Source organism: Pan paniscus, chromosome 1 (genome assembly GCF_029289425.2).
Source record: "Pan paniscus chromosome 1, NHGRI_mPanPan1-v2.0_pri, whole genome shotgun sequence".
NCBI lineage: Eukaryota > Metazoa > Chordata > Mammalia > Primates > Hominidae > Pan > Pan paniscus.
The window spans coordinates 153,736,525-153,755,867 of NC_073249.2; the positions used below are offsets into that span (position 1 = coordinate 153,736,525).

Sequence of the window (19,343 nt, forward strand, 5' to 3'; positions counted from 1 at the left end):
TTTTCCCTGTTAAGTATAATGTTGGCTGTGGGTTTGTCCTAGATGGCTTTTATTACCTTAAGGTATGTCCCTTCTATGTCAATTTTGCTGAGGGTTTTAATCATAAAGGGATGCTGCATTTTGTCAATTTTTTTCTGTGTCTATCGAGTTTATCATGTGATAATAAACCCACAGCCAACATTATACTTAACAGGGAAAAGTTGAAAGCATTTCTCCTCAGAACAGGAACAAGACAAGGATGCCCACTGTTGCCACTTCTATTCAACATAGTACTAGAAGTCCTAACCGGAGCCATCAGACAAGAAAAGGAAATAAATGGCATTCAAATCAGTAAAGAGGAAGTCAAACTGTCACTGTTTGCTGATGATATAATCGCATACCTAGAAAACCCCAGAGACTCCTCTGAAAAGCTCCTAGAACTGATAAATTCAGCAGTTTCAGGATACAGAATTAATGTACACAAATTAGTAGCCCTGCTATACACAAACAGCAACCAAGGTGAGAATCAAATCAATAACTCAACCCCTTTTACAATGGGTGCAAAATTTGGGAATATACTCAACCAAGGTGGTGAAATACCTCTGCAAGGAAAACTAAAAAACACTGCTGAAAGAAATCATAGCCAACACAAATGGAAACATATCCCATGCACACGGGTGGGTAGAATTAATATTGTGAAAATGACCATATTGTCAAAAGCAATCTACAAATTCAATGCAATTCCCATCAAAATACCACCATAATTCTTCAGAGACCTAGAAAAAAAAATCTTAAAATTCATATAGAACCAAAAAAAGTCCACATAGCCAAAGCAAGACTTAGCAAAAAGAACAAATCTGGAGGCATCATATTACTTGACTTCAAACTGTACTATAAGGCCATCCATGGTACTAGTATAAACAGCATGGTACTGGTATAAAAATAGGCACATGGACCAATGGAACAGAATAGGGAACCAGAAATAAATCCAAATACTTACAGACAATTGATCCTTGACAGAGCAAACAAAAACGTAAAGTGGGGAAAAGACACCCTATTCAACAAGTGGTGCTGGGATAATTGACAAGCCACATGTAGAAGAATGAAACTGGATCCTCATCTCTCACCTCATACAAAAATCAACTCAAGATGAATCAAAGACTTAACTCTAAGGCCTGAAACCATAAAAATTCTAGAAGATAACTTTGGAAAAACTCTTCAAGACATTGGCTTAAGTGAAGACTTCATGACCAAGACCAAGAACCCAAAAGCAAATACAACAAAAACAAAAATAAATAGATGGGACTTAATTAAACTAAAAAACTTCTGCACAGTAGAAGAAACAATCAGCTGAGTAAACAGACAACCCATGCAGTGGAAGAAACTCTTTGCAATCTAAACATTTGACAAAGGACTAATGTTTAGAATCTATAAGGAACTCCAACAAATCAGCAAAACAAAAACAAACAATCCCATCAAAAATTGGGCTAAGGACATGAATAAACAATTCTCAAAAGAAGATATACAAATGGCCAACAAACATATGAAAAAATGTTCAACATCGCTAATGACCAGGGAAATGCAAATCAAAACCACAATGTGATAGCACCTCACTCCTGCAAGAATGGCTATAAAAAAAAAAAAATAGATGTTGGAGTACATGTGGTGAAAAGGGAACACTTTTACACTGCTGATGGGAATGTAAACCAGTACAACCCTATCGAAAACAGTGTGGAGATTTTGTAAAGTACTAAAAATAGAGCTACCATTTGATCCAGCAATTCCACTGCTAGGTATCTACCCAGAAGGAAAGAAGTCATTATATAAAAAAGATACTTGGACATGCATGTTTGTAGCAGCACAATTCTCCATTGCCAAAATATGGAACCTGCCCAAATGCCCATCAATCTATGAGTGAGTAAAGAAATTTTATATATATATATATACCAATATAATATATATTATAGAATTATATGTGTGTTTGTACATATATATATGCATATATGTATATATATATTTCATGTATATATATGTGTGTGTATATATGTATATACATGGAATACACACACACACACACACACACACACACACACACACACACACACGTGGAATAAGGTAATGGCAACCTGGGTGGAATCGGAGACCATTCTTCTAAGTGAAGTAACTCTAAATGGAAAACCAAACATTGTATGTTCTCACTCATAAGTGGGAGCTCAGCTATGAGAATGCAAAGACATAAAAGTGGACTTTGGGGACTTGGGGAAAGTGGGAGATGGGGGGTGAAGGATAAAAGACAACACATGGGGTATAGTGTACACTGCTCAGATAATGGGTACAACAAAATCTCAGAAATCACCACTAAAGAACTTATTCATGTAATCAAACACCACCTGTTCCCCAAAAGCCTATTGAAATAAAAAAATTAAATAATATGATTAACTGATAGACACCCCTGGGTTTGAAACCACATTACCTAAATTTGAAAGGAATGTATTTTGTTTCCTTTTCTCAGAATATCACAAAATACAAACAATGAATTACACATCTCACATTGTAGAGGAGACCAAAAGGTAGAGATACACTGAGGTATCATGTAATGACCTTGAAAGTTAAATCTCTGAACCTCACTTTGTCTCACTTTTCTTCCCCTGAAAATGGGAATGATAGTGCCTACAATACTGGATTGGTAAGATAGTAGAAAGGCAATAAATATAATAAATAGTTTTATTCCATGGCACATAGTGGAAATTCAGTTCATTGGAGTATTTCTGAAGTATACTAAATATATTGAAGTATTTGGATTATTATCCAAATGATAAATAAGTTTATTATATAATATTCAGTACACAAGTATTCCTGAATAAGTTTATTATAAAAATGATTAGGAAATCATAATTCTATAGCTCAGAGTTGATTGACACCACATGAGGCACTGAGCTCAGAAGAGTCCCTTGAGTGTTGCCCCCTTAATTAAAGGAGGACCTCCGTGTCATCCTCAAATTTGTCTGAGGATTCAGTGGCATTTGAAAAGGGTAATTGTGTTTTACTAGCTGAACTTCAATTTTAGTTACTATAATTTTACCGAGAGCACAGAAATACAAAGCCGTCTTTATAAAAGCTACTGAACCTTCAGGCACAAACAATACCTCATCTGGAGAAAATCACCTGCACCTTCTCTCCACAGATATGACCAGATAGGCTATCTTCCCCTTCAGTTAACTAGCTTTAGGTTCTTCCAGAAGCATGTCCCACCAAAAGGGAATGCCTTCCTTTTGTTAATGGAATTTAAAATAATTTCAGATCCTAAGAGGGTGGGAAAAACGGCACCATGCCCTTTCCAGATTTCCTTTATCTTGAGAGTAGTAGATATTTTGCCTATAGCGACAAAATCACTTAGTATAATATTATATTAAGGTTAAATTGTTAATTGCTTTTTTCTTATTAGAAAATGGTACTTGCTTTGGGATAGGAACTATAAAATAAAATCAAGACATATTTTTATTAGGAAGTGTGATTTAGATGTTTTCTTGTTAATGCATTCAAGTGTTCTCACTGTGTCAGCAGAGCTTAGAAATAAATCTTCTTTATGTCCTATATTTTCTGTGGAACCTCACTTAATTCAACATAGCTGTATTATATGCTAGGCATTGAACTCTTAGTGGTAATTATCCAACTTGATAACTTTGCACTAGATCAGTGGTGGGCTAGTTAATACATTATAAAATACATTGCACTAGATCAGGTGGTGGGCTAGTTAATACATTGTAAAACATAAATGGTTTCTGTCCTAGGCTCAAACCTGCTAGAAGACAGAGAACCTGGAATTATTCAAAATCTGCATGAGACAAGGCAACCATAAGTTTCCAGAGCTAAGTTGAACACAACAAATAATTTTAGTTGGGAAAAAACACAAATTTTTATTATTAATCAGAGCATTGGCCCCCAACCCAAAGGCAGACAACTTTGGTAGCTAGGTATGCCATTATTTCTAAATGTTACTTAATAAAGTCTAAATAACGTTAGGTCTTGTAAATGTCAGGGCCTACCTTTGTCCCCACACTACCACCTGTCTGAGTGGTAGTCTTGCAAACCCACACAAACACATACACCCCATTATCAAAGAGAGAGAAAACATGGTTCACTTGTCACCGACTTCACAGTTTGCAGCTGTAGCTGCAGTGATCCCAAGTACAACTGAGAGAAAGAACAAAACAGCCACAGGGAGAATTTTAGCCCTTCCTACACTGACATAGTAAAAGCAAGAGCCCTTTGTGATATTTTAATGTAGTGATGGCACCTACTAGCTGTTGGTCCAAATGATGCTATGAAATTAGATTGATAACATTTTTCCTTTGTGGTTACAGCAATTTGCTGTTGTTGCCTAAATAAATTACCTCAAATTTCATGGCATAAACAGCATAAATTTATAATCTTACAATTTCTACAGGATCTAGAGAATAATCCATTTTCTGCACATTTGAGTTGTGGCAAGATTGAGTTCCTGGCAGTTGTAGGCCTGAGATTTTTGTGTCCTTGCTGGCTGTCAACCAAGGGCCACTCCCAGCTTTAAGAGACCGCACATATTCCTTGTCTCATGATGGCTTCCTCCATCTTTGATTATACTTAGTACAGATCTAGCACCTTTCACATTAAATCTCTCCTCCTCCTTCTGTCTCATATCTCTGAACCAGCAGGAAAGGTGCTCTACTTTTAAAAACACATGTAATTCAATTGGGTCTACCTGGATAATACGGGATCCCTATTTTAAGGCCAAATGATTAGCAACTTCAATTCCATCTGCAAACTGAATTTCCCTTTACCATGTAAAATAACATGTTCACAGTTTCTAGGATTAGGATATGAGCATTATTGGAGGGACATTATACTTCTTACTATAGGAGTGAAGATGAGGATATATGAGGTTGGGCATGGGGATTGAGAAAGAAGAAAATAAACATAGAGAGGGACCTTTAATTATTTGCCTGGATTCCTTCTATGCCAGGTGCTAGTTTTTCAAATGTATGAAAGGTGCTTAAATTTCTTAGCCCCATTTTCTGTTCTTCATATCAAAATACTTAATACCTATCATAACGAAGGCTTTTGGGGATCAGTCAGGTGTGGGGGTCAAAGGTATCAAGAAAAGAGTTCATCTGCGGTTAACTGAGAGAGAATTTCTCACCCAAAATAATTTAGATTCCAAAATTTTAAAACATTCTTCTCAACAAATAAAGAATATCTTTGAGACACATGAACTAAAGCTATCATTTGGAGATATTTTACGCCCCTCATAAGATTGCTATGAGGCCTAAGTGAAATAAATTTATGTAAGATGAAAACATATGATAGGCACTCCACAGATTTTAGTTTGCTTCTTTCCTAAATGTTCTGCCCCAACAATATTTACTAGGTTTTGGAATGTGCAAATTAAAAGAGAAAAAATAAAAAGATCGTTTTATTCATTTTTTCATAAATTATTATTCATATCATGCTATTCTCTTACCACCTGGGTTCGTTTTTACTTGATTCTAAACCTATCCATCCAAATATTTGGACTTTAAAATCCCTCTAGTCTCTCATAAGACCCATCAATCACATTCAATCACATCTATATTCATCCATAAAACATAAACATGAAAAAATGGCCAGTATTCAAAATAGCCTTTTATAGAAATCATTTTATTATTCCTTTTGTGAGCTAGTTTTCGAATGTCTTTCTAATCCTCTTTTCTTATTAGTATCACTGTAGTTGCTAATGCCATATCATTTTGACAACATTGCTTATTCATTTCATCCTTATTTTCTAATGATTTATAAAAGGATTTGAAATTCTGGATAGGCATGTCTAATAAGCACTATTTTTCTCATGTAGCTTTATGGGCTAAAGTCTCCATAAAATCTTTCAGATGTTAAGGAGCATTGCTATATATGTTATTAACAGCACATTTAGATATTCTTAGAAGTATATTACATCCAGAATCTACAAGGAACTCAAACAAATCAGCAAAAACAAAACAAACAATCCCATCAAAAAGTGGACTAAGGACATGTATAGACAATTCTCAAAAGAAGATATACAAATGACCAACAAACATGAAAAAATGCTCAACATCACTATTGATCAGGGAAATTCAAATCAAAACCACAATGTGATACCACCTCACTCCTGCAAGAATGGCCATAATAAAGAAAAAAATTTAAAAATAATATATGTTGGCAGGAATGTGGTGGAAAAGGGACAATTTTACACTGTTGGTGGGAATGTAAACTAGTATAACTACTATAGAAAGCAGTAGGGAGTTTCCTTAAAGAACCAAAAGTATAACTACCATTTGATCCAGCAATTCTACTGGAAAAGAAGTCATTATATGACAAAGATACTTACACATGTATGTTTATAGCAGCACAATTCATAATTACAAAAATATGGAACCCAGCCCAAATGCCCATCAATCTATGAGTGGGTAAAGAAATTATATATATATATATATATATATATATATATATATATATATATATATATATATATATATATATAACCATGGAATACTATATACTATTCAGGCATAAAAAGGATCAAAATAATGGCCGTCAAAGCAACCTGGATGGAATTGGAGACCATTATTCTAAGTGAAGTAACTCCGGAATGGAAAACCAGTTCTTACAAGTTGGAGCTAAGCTATGAGGATGCAAAGACATGAGAATGATACAATGGACTTTGGGGATTTGGGAGAAAGGATTGGGGGGTGAAGGATAAAAGACTACACATTGGGTACAGTGTACACTGCTCAGGTGATGGGTACACCAAAATCTCAGAAATCACCACTAAAAATCTTCATATGTAAGTTGGGATGAATGACACATAGGCACTAATGGATATAAAATGAATAAAGTTTATTATTCACACAATAGACATCTAAATAATTACTGAGGAGAAGGGCTGAAGTTTGGTCTGGAGTGAAACAAGAAGATCAAGGGAGAAGGATGATTCTGATTTTAATTGTAGTTAGGAGGTGTGGCTAGGGGGAATGTTTACTCGTAGGCCGGGATTTGTGTGCTTTTAACTTCCACCAGCACCCAGGGGGGAAGTCTGCAGCTTTCTTACCAGCTTATCCAGTTGTTAAGTAAAAGGGAAAGGGGAAGGGTGGATCTTGCAAATAGTTAAAGATCAAACATCAAAACTGGAGTCTTTGTCTTTATCATAGTACATAAGTCTAATTCTGAGGGTTTTTTAAAAATAAGGTTAATGATCTCATTGATAGACACTTTGACAGAAACAAGGAAAAAATATTTCAGCAACCCATCTAAACAGTGTTCATCTAAACTTTAATGCTGCATTTTACCCAACATGCTAATGAAGCTGTGGACCATAATATCAAGGCATTTGTCCATACTTTTGTTTCCAAGAAGCAAATACTACTGTTTGTTAAATGTTACGTAAGAGAAGTATTGGTGCTACAATAAGAGTTAGAGAGGGTACACTACACTCTGAAAAAGAATCTGCTAAAACAAGACAAACAGCATCTATATTACAAATCAGATTTCCTTTTATGCTGTGCGGTATTCACATTTGATTTTATAATTCAAATTTAGGAACACATTTTTAACCTTTGTTTCCACACCTGAGAGGTTTGCTAATGTGTAATTCCACTGAGAAAATACACACTGATTCTATGTGCTCTTAAAGTGTCATTAACATACAGTATACACAACCTGTTCAACTCCTCTCTGAACTGTACTATAAATAAATGCAGAGCAGTTATTGTAATTATAGAGTAAATATAACAAATTGACATAATTATAATTAAATCCAGGAAAAGTGGTGAGCACTTTGAAATGTACAAAATTAATTCAAGACCCTTATTTGTGGTTAAAATTTCTCTCTCCTTGGAGAAGCAAAATATTAACTGATAACTTAGAGGTATAAAAATCAAAGGCTACAAAGCTACTTTCCTGTATAGGGCAAGAAAAAATGAACTCTAAGCCAAACTTGAGCTCTGTAAGTGTTCACCCAGTTTACATGAAAATGAACTTAAAATGCCTCTTTCATGCCTACTTCAAGAGATTTGAAAGAAATGTTCAGATAAAACAAGCAAGGATGAAAACATGCATTCACATACAATTTTGCCTCATTAATGAGTTTCTAGTGAAATTATGATTGGGCCTAGGTTATCCAGAAAATTGTCTCAATTCTCTAACTCACTTTGCAAATTAAGAAAGACATATACGACCTTGTTTTTCCAATTTTTTTTTCCAAATACTCTTGCCTAAAAGTTTTCTTGTAATTAATGTAGAAAAAAAAAAAACTAACTCACTCTGACATTTTCCTTCTCTTCTTAGAGACTGCTTTTTTCACGCCCAACTTTTCTTTGCTTTGATGTTACAGGAGTGAGAAACTTGTAAAAGAAATCCTTGGTGAGCATTTGCTATCTATTTTGCAGTTGCACACAGGACCTTCTTTCAACTATGTTCATTAGTATGAAGAAGATGAGTACTGACCACTCATCCTTGCAAAAGAATATACTTTAAGATTAATATAAAGAATGTATCATGAATAGCACCTGCAAATTGTCTATTATTACAAAATTCTGTTCAGTAAATGAATGTCAGTGATTAAAAAATATCTTGTGGAAATAGTTTCAAATGTAGATTTTTAAAACAAAGAATAAAAAAGGAAGAAATGAGCAAACAAAGGAAAGAAGATGACGGCAAAAAAAGTTAATAATAAGGAGAGACGTATGTAGATATGGAGTAACTTAAATGTGTATTTTCAATAGATAACAATGAGAATTGAACATAGATAAATGACAACTACAATGAGTTTCATTGCACAATTTTTATGCATCATTAAATATGAAGAATAAAAGATGAGTACAAAGTCTAAAGACAAATCTGAGTCTATCAAGAATGACAGATGAGGAATAGGAGCACAGAGGACAAATTTCACTGCATTGGCAAGGTCTGATATTGTGAAGTGATTGGACTTCATATGACATGGAGAATTAAGAGAATTAAAATAAATTTGGAAAACTGTTGAAAGAAACATTCTCGGCCATTTCCTTATGGTGAAGATGTTTCTTGTATTTTTATTCATTATTCAATCAAAATAAACTGTTAAGTTAATAAGGTCAATAGCACAAAAATGAATGATGTAAAACAGGAATAAAAATATTCATCTATATACTCCTCATATTCTCTTTCTTAATTGATGCACTTACTCTGATATGAGAGACACTACAGATATAAGCAACAACAGCAACAACAACATTGGAATGGAAGAAACCTCCTGAGCCTTGACTTCAGGGAATTTTCACTAGCTCAAATTGTTAAACTGTAGACTTCCCATCTGTTAATGTCTCTGTAGGTGATTTCTCAGATGTATCAGAAGATCCTCAACATTCAGAGTATACTCATAGCATTAATATTTGAAGCCAATTTGGCAGCTCAGAGACCAAAGTTATTTCTGACAATGTACTGCTACAATATCACTTGGTTTCTTCCTTGTCCTCAGAGTCTATTGTTGTCTTGTTATGCACAAGTCGAAATAAAGGGTCGTTCCATAATTTTTTAAGTTTACTTTCCATTAAAAAAATAAAATTTTTCAGTAGGCCCATAACCCTGAATTGTCATGATTACCTACAGACTTTATATTTAAGTTACACACCTGTGGAGCAATTTTTTTTAAAAAACATATTGGTTTGTAATACGCTATCATAGCAAATCCCAATGTAGACATCTCTGACATAGCAAGTTGAACTGGACAGGGTTGGCTGAGAATATCCTTTTAAGGGCCATTATGTGTGTTTATAGTAATGCTGTCTCATTTTGCCAACACTGTTTTATCTACGTTTCAGGGCCAGAGAGTTGTATTCTGCAAACTCTTCATATCAGAGAGTCATGAGAATTTGTAAAATGTATGAGAATGCTATATATTGTTCCAAGAAAGAAACTTACACATACCATAAGTATGAGGGCAGATGAAAAGGTATCTGAGATAAGCCTTTATTTTATTCCTTAAAGGTGTGAAAAACTCAGGCACAATATTTAGGATACTACAATTAACCTTCAATTTTGACATAGAGTCTAGTGACTTTATTGGCTGAGAATGCTGCTGATTTAACTAAGTAATCTATTAACTCCTAGAGAACTGAAAGAAGTGAAGAACTATGAGCAAAGAAGGTAAGAAAATAGATTAGGAAAGAAGGTAAAGGAGAGAATGAAGAGAGTAAAAAAGAAGAAAACAAACAGAAATTAAAAGTACCTACTTTAAAGAGTACTTTAGCAATTCAATCAAGTTTTTGATACATTCTTACAATAACCGTAGGAAGTCAGAATTATTATGATGTTTTACTACAGTTGAAAAATTAGATTTAGAGAGGCTAAATGTTTTACTTTTCTCCTAGTGACATAAATTATGAACTGTAGAAAAGAGCCCAACTCTTAGATTTTTCTCCCCAAACACACGGGCTGGTCCACTTTACCCAATGGTAGATCACAAAATCCCATGATGGGTAACAGTGAAGAACCAGTGACTGCCTCAGGTTTCCATTTGGGGTCCTCATGATGCAGAATGTCTCTTCATCTTTTGGGAGATCAACAACTCATGTTGTCGGGAAAAGAAAGAGAGATCAGATTGTTACTGTGTCTGTGTAGAAAGAAGTAGACATAGGAGACTCCATTTTGTCCTGTACTAAGACAAATTCTTCTGCCTTGAGATGCTGTTAATCTATAACCTTACCCCCAACCCCGTGCTCTGTGCTCTCTGAAACATGTGCTGTGTCAACTCAGGGTTAAATGGATTAAGGGCTGTGCAAGATGTGCTTTGTTAAACAGATGCTTGAAGGCAGCATGCTCCTTAAGAGTCATCACCACTCCCTAATCTCAAGTACCCAGAGACACAATACACTGTGGAAGGCCACAAGGACCTCTGCCTAGGAAAGCCAGGTATTGTCCAAGGTTTCTCCCCATGTGATAGTCTGAAATATGGCCTCGTGGGAAGGGAAAGACCTGACCATCCCCGAGCCCGACACCCATAAAGGGTCTGTGCTGAGGAGGATTAGTATAAGAGGAAGGCATGCCTCTTTGCAATTGAGACAAGAGGAAGGCATCTGTCTCCTGCCCATCCCTGGGCAATGGAATGTCTCAGTATAAAACCCGATTGTATGTTCCATCTACTAAGATAGGGGAAAACCGCCTTAGGGCTGGAGGTGGGACATGTGGGCAACAATACTGCTCTGTAAGGCATTGAGATGTTTATGTGTATGCATATCTAAAGCACATCACTTAATTCTCTACCTTGTCTATGATGCAGAGACCTTTGTTCAGGTGTCTATCTGCTGACCTTCTCTCCACTATTATCCTATGACCCTGCCACATCCCCCTCTCTGAGAAACACCCAAAAATGATCAATAAATACTAAGGGAACTCAGAGGCTGGCGGGATCCTCCATATGCTGAACGCTGGTTCCCTGGGTCCCCTTATTTCTTTCTCTATACTTTGTCTCTGTGTCTTTTTCTTTTCCAAGTCTCTCATTCCACCCAACGAGAAACACCCACAGGTGTGGAGGGGCAACCCACCCCTTCATCTGGTGCCCAACGTGGAGGCGTTTCTCTAGGGTGAAGGTACGCTCCAGCGTGGTCATTGAGGACAAGTCGACGAGAGATCCTGAGTACATCTACAGTCAGTCTCACGGTAAGCTTGTGCGCTCGGAAGAAGCTAGGGTGACAATGGGGCAAACTAAAAGTAAAAGTAAATATGCCTCTTATCTCAGCTTTATTAAAATTCTTTTAAAAAGAGGAGGAGTTAGAGTATCTACAAAAAATCTAGTCAAGCTATTTCAAACAATAGAACAATTTTGCCCATGGTTTCCAGAACAAGGAACTTTAGATCTAAAAGATTGGAAAAGAATTGGCGAGGAACTAAAACAAGCAGGTAGGAAGGGTAATATCATTCCACTTACAGTATGGAATGATTGGGCCATTATTAAAGCAGCTTTAGAACCATTTGAAACAGAAGAAGATAGTGTTTCAGTTTCTGATGCCCCTGGAAGCTGTGTAATAGATTGTAAAGAAAAGACAGGGAAAAAATCCCAGAAAGAAATGGAAAGTTTACATTGCAAATATGTAGCAGAGCTGGTAATGGCTCAGTCAATGCAAAATGTTGACTATAATCAATTACAGGAGGTGATATATCCTGAAATGTTAAAATTAGAAGGAAAATGTCCAGAATTAGTGGGGCCATCAGAGTCTAAACCACGAGGGCCAAGTCCTCTTCCAGCAGGTCAGATGCCCGTAACATTACAACTTCAAACACAGGTTAGAGAAAATAAGACCCAACCGCCAGTAGTTTATCAATACTGGCCGCCGGCCGAACTTCAGTATCGGCCACCCCCAGAAAGTCAGTATGGATGTCCAGAAACGCTCCCAGCACCACAGGGCAGGGCGCCATACCCTCAGCCGCCCACTAGGAGACTTAATCCTACGGCACCACCTAGTAGACAGGGTAGTGAATTACATGAAATTATTGATAAGTCAAGAAAGGAAGGAGATACCGAGGCGTGGCAATTCCCAGTAATGTTAGAACCGATGCCCAAGAGGGAGAGCCTCTCACAGTTGAGGCCAGATACAAGTCTTTTTCGATAAAAATGCTGAAAGATATGAAAGAGGGAGTAAAACAGTATGGACCCAACTCCCCTTATATGAGGCCATTGTTAGATTCCATTGCTCATAGACAGACTCATTCCTTATGATTGGGAGATTCTGGCAAAATCGTCTCTCTCACCCTCTCAATTCTTACAATTTAAGACTTGGTGGATTGATGGGGCACAAGAACAGGTCCAAAGAAATAGGGCTGCCAATCCTCCAGTTAACATAGATGCAGATCAACTATTAGGAACAGGTCAAAATTGGAGCACTATTAGTCAACAAGCATTAATGCAAAATGAGGCCATTGAGCAAGTTAGAGCTATCTGCCTTAGAGCCTGAGAAAAAAAATCCAAGACCCAGGAAGCACCTGCCCCTCCTTTAATACAGTAAGACAAGATTCAAAAGAGCCCTACCCTGATTTTGTGGCAAGGCTCCAAGATGTTGCTCAAAAGTCAATTGCCGATGAAAAAGCCCGTAAGGTCATAGTGGAGTTGATGGCATACGAAAAAGCCAATCCTGAGTGTCAATTGGCCATTAAGCCATTAAAAGGAAAGGTTCCCACAGGATCAGATGTAATCTCAGAGTATGTAAAAGGCTGTGATGGAATCGGAGGAGCTATGCATAAAGCTACACTTATGGCTCAAGCAATAGCAGGAGTTGTTTTAGGAGGACAAGTTAGAACATTTGGAGGAAAATGTTATAATTGTCAAATTGGTCATTTAAAAAGAATTGTCCAGTCTTAAATAAACAGAATATAACTATTCAAGCTACTACAACAACAGGTAGAGAGCCACCTGTCTTATGTCCAAGATGTAAAAAAGGAAAACATTGGGCTAGTCAATGTTGTTCTAAATTTGATAGAAATGGGCAACCATTGTCGGGAAATGGGCAACCATTGTCGGGAAATGAGCAAAGGGGCCAGCCTCAGGCCCTGCAACAAACTGGGGCATTCCCAATTCAGCCCTTTGTTCCTCAGGGTTTTCAGGGACAACAACCCCCACTGTCCCAAGTACCTCAGGGAATAAGCCAGTTACCACAATACAATTGTCCCCCGCCACAAGCAGCAGTGCAGCAGTAGATTTATGTACTATACAAGCAGTCTCTCTGCTTCCAGGGGAGCCCCCACAAAAAATCCCCACAGGGGTATATGGCCCACTGCCTGAGGGGACTGTAGGACTAATCTTGAGAAGATCAAATCTAAATCTAAAGGGAGTTCAAATTCATACTGGTGTGGTTGATTCAGACTATAAAGGTGAAATTCAATTGGTTATTAGCTCCTCAATTCCTTGGAGTGCCAGTTCAGGAGACAGGATTGCTCAATTATTACTCCTGCCATATATTAAGGTTGGAATTAGTGAGATAAAAAGAACAGGAGGGTTTGGAAGCACTGATCCGACAGGAAAGGCTGCATATTGGGCAAGTCAGGTCTCAGAGAACAGACCTGTGTGTAAGGCCATTATTCAAGGAAAACTGTTTGAAGGGTTAGTAGACACTGGAGCAAATGTCTCTATCATTGCTTTAAATCAGTGGCCAAAAAATTGGCCTCAACAAAAGGCTGTTACAGGACTTGTCGGCATAGGCACAGCCTCAGAAGTGTATCAAAGTACTGAGATTTTACATTGTTTAGGGCCAGATAATCAAGAAAGTACTGTTCTGCCAATGATTACTTCAATTCCTCTGAATCTGTGGGGTCGAGATTTATTACAACAATGGGGTGCGGAAATCACTATGCCCGCTCCATTATATAGCCCCACGAGTCAAAAAATCATGACCAAGATGGGATATATACCAGGAAAGGGACTAGGAAAAAATGAAGATGGCATTACAGTTCCAGTTGAGGCTAAAATAAATCAAGAAAGAGAAGGAATAGGGTATCCTTTTTAGGGGCAGCCACTGTAGAGCCTCCTAAACCCATACCATTAACTTGGAAAACAGAAAAACCAGTATGGGTAAATCAGTGGCCGCTACCAAAACAAAAACTGGAGGCTTTACATTTATTAGCAAATGAACGTTAGAAAAGGGACATATTAAGCCTTCATTCTCGCCTTGGAATTCTCCTGTGTTTGTAATTCAGAAGAGATAAGGCAAATGGCATATGTTAACTGACTTAAGGGCCGTAAACACCGTAATTCAACCCATGGGGCCTCTCCAACCCGGGTTGCCCTCTTCGGCCATGATCCCAAAAGACTGGCCTTTAATTATAATCGATCTAAAGGATTGCTTTTTTACCATCCGTCTGGCAGAGCAGGATTGCGAAAAATTTGCCTTTACTATACCAGCCATAAATAATAAAGAACCAGCCACCAGGTTTCAGTGGAAAGTGTTACCTCAGGGAATGCTTAATAGTCTGACTATTTGTCAGACTTTTGTAGGCCGAGCTCTTCAACCAGTTAGAGACAAGTTTTCAGACTGTTATATCATTCATTATATTGATGATATTTTGTGTGCTGCAGAAACGAGAGATAAATTAATTGACTGTTATACATTTCTGCAAGCAGAGGTTGCCAACGCAGGACTGGCAATAGCATCTGATAAGATCCAAACCTCTACTCCTTTTCATTATTTAGGGATGCAGATAGAGAATAGAAAAATTAAGCCACAAAAAATAGAAATAAGAAAAGACACATTAAAAACACTAAATGATTTTCAAAAATTGCTGGGAGATATTTATTGGATTCGGCCAACTCTAGGCATTCCTACTTATGCCATGTCAAATTTGTTCTCTATCTTAAGAGGAGACTCAGACTTAAATAGTAAAAGAATGTTAACCCCAGAGGCAACAAAAGAAATTAAATTACTGGAAGAAAAAATTCAGTCAGTGCAAATAAATAGAATAGATCCCTTAGCCCCACTCCAACTTTCGATTTTTGCTACTACACATTCTCCAACAGGCATCATTGTTCAAAATACTGATCTTGTGGAGTGGTCATTCCTTCCTCACAGTACAGTTAAGACTTTTACATTGTATTTGGATCAAATAGCTACATTAATTGGTCAGACAAGATTATGAATAATAAAACTATGTGGAAATGACCCAGACAAAACAGTTGTCCCTTTAACCAAGGAACAAATTAGACAAGCCTTTATCAATTCTGGTGCATGGCAGATTGGTCTTGCTAATTTTGTGGGAATTATTGATAATCATTACCGAAAAACAAAAATCTTCCAGTTCTTAAAATTGACTACTTGGATTCTACCTAAAATTACCAGACGTGAACCTTTAGAAAATGCTCTAACAGTATTTACTGATGGTTCCAGCAATGGAAAAGTGGCTTACACAGGGCCAAAAGAACGAGTAATCAAAACTCCATATCAATCGGCTCAAAGAGCAGAGTTGGTTGCAGTCATTACAGTGTTATAAGATTTTGACCAACCTATCAATATTATATCAGATTCTGCATATGTAGTACAGGCTACAAGGGATGTTGAGACAGCTCTAATCAAATATAGCATGGATGATCAGTTAAACCAGCTATTCAATTTATTACAACAAACTGTAAGAAAAAGAAATTTCCCATTTTATATTACTCATATTCAAGCACACACTAATTTACCAGGGCCTTTGACTAAAGCAAATGAACAAGCTGACTTACTGGTATCATCTGCATTCATAAAAGCACAAGAACTTCATGCTTTGACTCATGTAAATGCAGCAGGATTAAAAAACAAATTTGATGTCACATGGAAACAGGCAAAAGATATTGTACAACATTGCACCCAGTGTCAAGTCTTACACCTGCCCACTCAAGAGGCAGGAGTTAATCCCAGAGGTCTGTGTCCTAATGCATTATGGCAAATGGATGTCACGCATATACCTTCATTTGGAAGATTGTCATATGATCATGTAACAGTTGATACTTATTCACATTTCATATGGGCAAGTTGCCAGACAGGAGAAAGTACTTCCCATGTTAAAAAACATTTATTATCTTGTTTTGCTGTAATGGGAGTTCCAGAAAAAATCAAAACTGACAATGGACCAGGATATTGTAGTAAAGCTTTCCAAAAATTCTTAAATCAGTGGAAAATTTCACATACAACAGGAATTCCCTATAATTCCCAAGGACAGGCCATAGTTGAAAGAACTAATAGAACACTCAAAACTCAATTAGTTAAACAAAAAGAAGGGGGAGACAGTAAGGAGTGTACCACTCCTCAGATGCAACTTAATCTAGCACTCTGTACTTTAAATTTTTTAAACATTTATAGAAATCAGACTACTACTTCTGCAGAACAACATCTTACTGGTAAAAGGAACAGCCCACATGAAGGAATATTGATTTGGTGGAAAAATAATAAAAATAAGACGTGGGAAATAGGGAAGGTGATAACGTGGGGGAGAGGTTTTGCTTGTGTTTCACCAGGAGAAAATCAGCTTCCTGTTTGGATACCCACTAGACATTTGAAGTTCTACAATGAACCCATCGGAGATGCAAAGAAAAGCGCCTCCATGGAGATGGTAACACCAGTCACATGGATGGATAATCCTATAGAAGTATATGTTAATGATAGTTTATGGGTACCTGCTCCCACAGATGATCGCTGCCCTGCCAAACCTGAGGAAGAAGGGATGATGATAAATATTTCCATTGGGTATCATTATCCTCCTATTTGCCTAGGGAGAGCACCAGGATGCTTAATGCCTGCAGTCCAAAATTGGTTGGTAGAAGTATCTACTGTCAGTCCCATCAGTAGATTCACTTATCACATGGTAAGCGGGATGTCACTCAGGCCACGGGTAAATTATTTACAGGACTTTTCTTATCAAAGATCATTAAAATTTAGACCTAAAGGGAAACCTTGTCCCAAGGAAATTCCCAAAGGATCAAAAAATACAGACGTTTTAGTTTGGGAAGAATGTGTGGCCAATAGTGCGGTAATATTACAAAACAATGAATTTGGAACTATTATAGATTGGGCACCTCGAGGTCAATTCTACCACAATTGCTCAAGACAAACTCAGTCGTGTCCAAGTGCACAAGTGAGTCCAGCTGTTGATAGCGACGTAACAAAGTTTAGACAAACATAAGCATAAAAAATTACAGTCTTTCTATCCTTGGGAATGGGGAGAAAAAGGAATCTCTACCCCAAGACCAAAAATAATAAGTCCTGTTTCTGGTCCTGAACACCCAGAATCATGGGGACTTACTGTAGCCTCATACCACATTAGGATTTGGTCTGGAAATCAAACTTTAGAAACAAGAGATCGTAAGCCATTTTATACTATCGACCTAAATTCCAGTCTAACGGTTCCTTTACAAAATTGCATAAAGCCCCCTTATATGCTAGTTGTAGGAAATATAGTTATTAAACCAGACTCCCAAACTATAACCTGTGAAAATTGCAGATTGTTTACTTGCATTGATTCGACTTTTAATTGGCAGCACCATATTCTGCTGGTGAGAGCAAGAGAAGGCATGTGGATCCCTGTGTCCATGGACCAACCGTGGGAGGCCTCGCCATCCGTCCATATTTTGACTGAAGTATTAAAAGGCATTTTAAATAGATCCAAAAGATTCATTTTTACTTCAATTACAGTGATTATGGGATTAATTGCAGTCACAGCTACGGCTGCTGTGGCAGGAGTTGCATTGCACTCTTCTGTTCAGTCAGTAAACTTTGTTAATGATTGGCAAAAGAATTCTACAAGATTGTGGAATTCACAAGCTGGTATTGATCAAAAATTGGCAAATCAAATTAATGATCTTAGACAAACTGTCATTTGTATGGGAGACAGGCTCATGAGCTTAGATCATCGTTTCCAGTTACAATGTGACTGGAATATGTCAGATTTTTGTATTACACCCCAAATTTATAATGAGTCTGAGCATCACTGGGACATGGTTAGACGCCATCTACAGGGAAGAGAAGATAATCTCACTTTAGACATTTCCAAATTAAAAGAACAAATTTTCAAAACATCAAAAGCCCATTTAAATTTGGTGCCAGGAACTGAGGCAATCGCTGGAGTTGCTGATGGCCTCACAAATCTTAACCCTGTCACTTGGGTTAAGACCATCGGAAGTACTACGATTATAAATTTCATATTAATCCTTGTGTGCCTGTTTTGTCTGTTGTTAGTCTGCAGGTGTACCCAACAGCTCCGAAGAGACAGCGACCATCGAGAATGGGCCATGATGACAATGGCGGTTTTGTCGAAAAGAAAAGGGGGAAATGTGGGGAAAAGAAAGAGAGATCAGATTGTTACTATGTCTGTGTAGAAAGAAGTAGACATAGGAGACTCCATTTTGTCCTGTACTAAGACAAATTCTTCTGCCTTGAGATGCTGTTAATCTATAACCTTACCCCCAACCCCGTGCTCTGTGCTCTCTGAAACATGTGCTGTGTCAACTCAGGGTTAAATGGATTAAGGGCTGTGCAAGATGTGCTTTGTTAAACAGATGCTTGAAGGCAGCATGCTCCTTAAGAGTCATCACCACTCCCTAATCTCAAGTACCCAGAGACACAATACACTGTGGAAGGCCACAAGGACCTCTGCCTAGGAAAGCCAGGTATTGTCCAAGGTTTCTCCCCATGTGATAGTCTGAAATATGGCCTCATGGGAGGGGAAAGACCTGACCGTCCCCCAGCCCGACACCCATAAAGGGTCCTTGCTGAGGAGGATTAGTATAAGAGGAAGGCATGCCTCTTTGCAGTTGAGACAAGAGGAAGGCATCTGTCTCCTGCCCATCCCTGGGCAATGGAATGTCTCAGTATAAAACT

At 37.5% G+C, this 19,343-nt stretch overlaps 1 pseudogene; it reads left to right on the top strand.

Moving 5' to 3' along the window:
- The first annotated feature begins 17,076 nt into the window (after positions 1–17,076).
- On the top strand, positions 17,077–19,040 carry LOC134728865 (endogenous retrovirus group K member 7 Env polyprotein-like; annotated as a pseudogene).
- Positions 19,041–19,343: the final 303 nt, after the last annotated feature.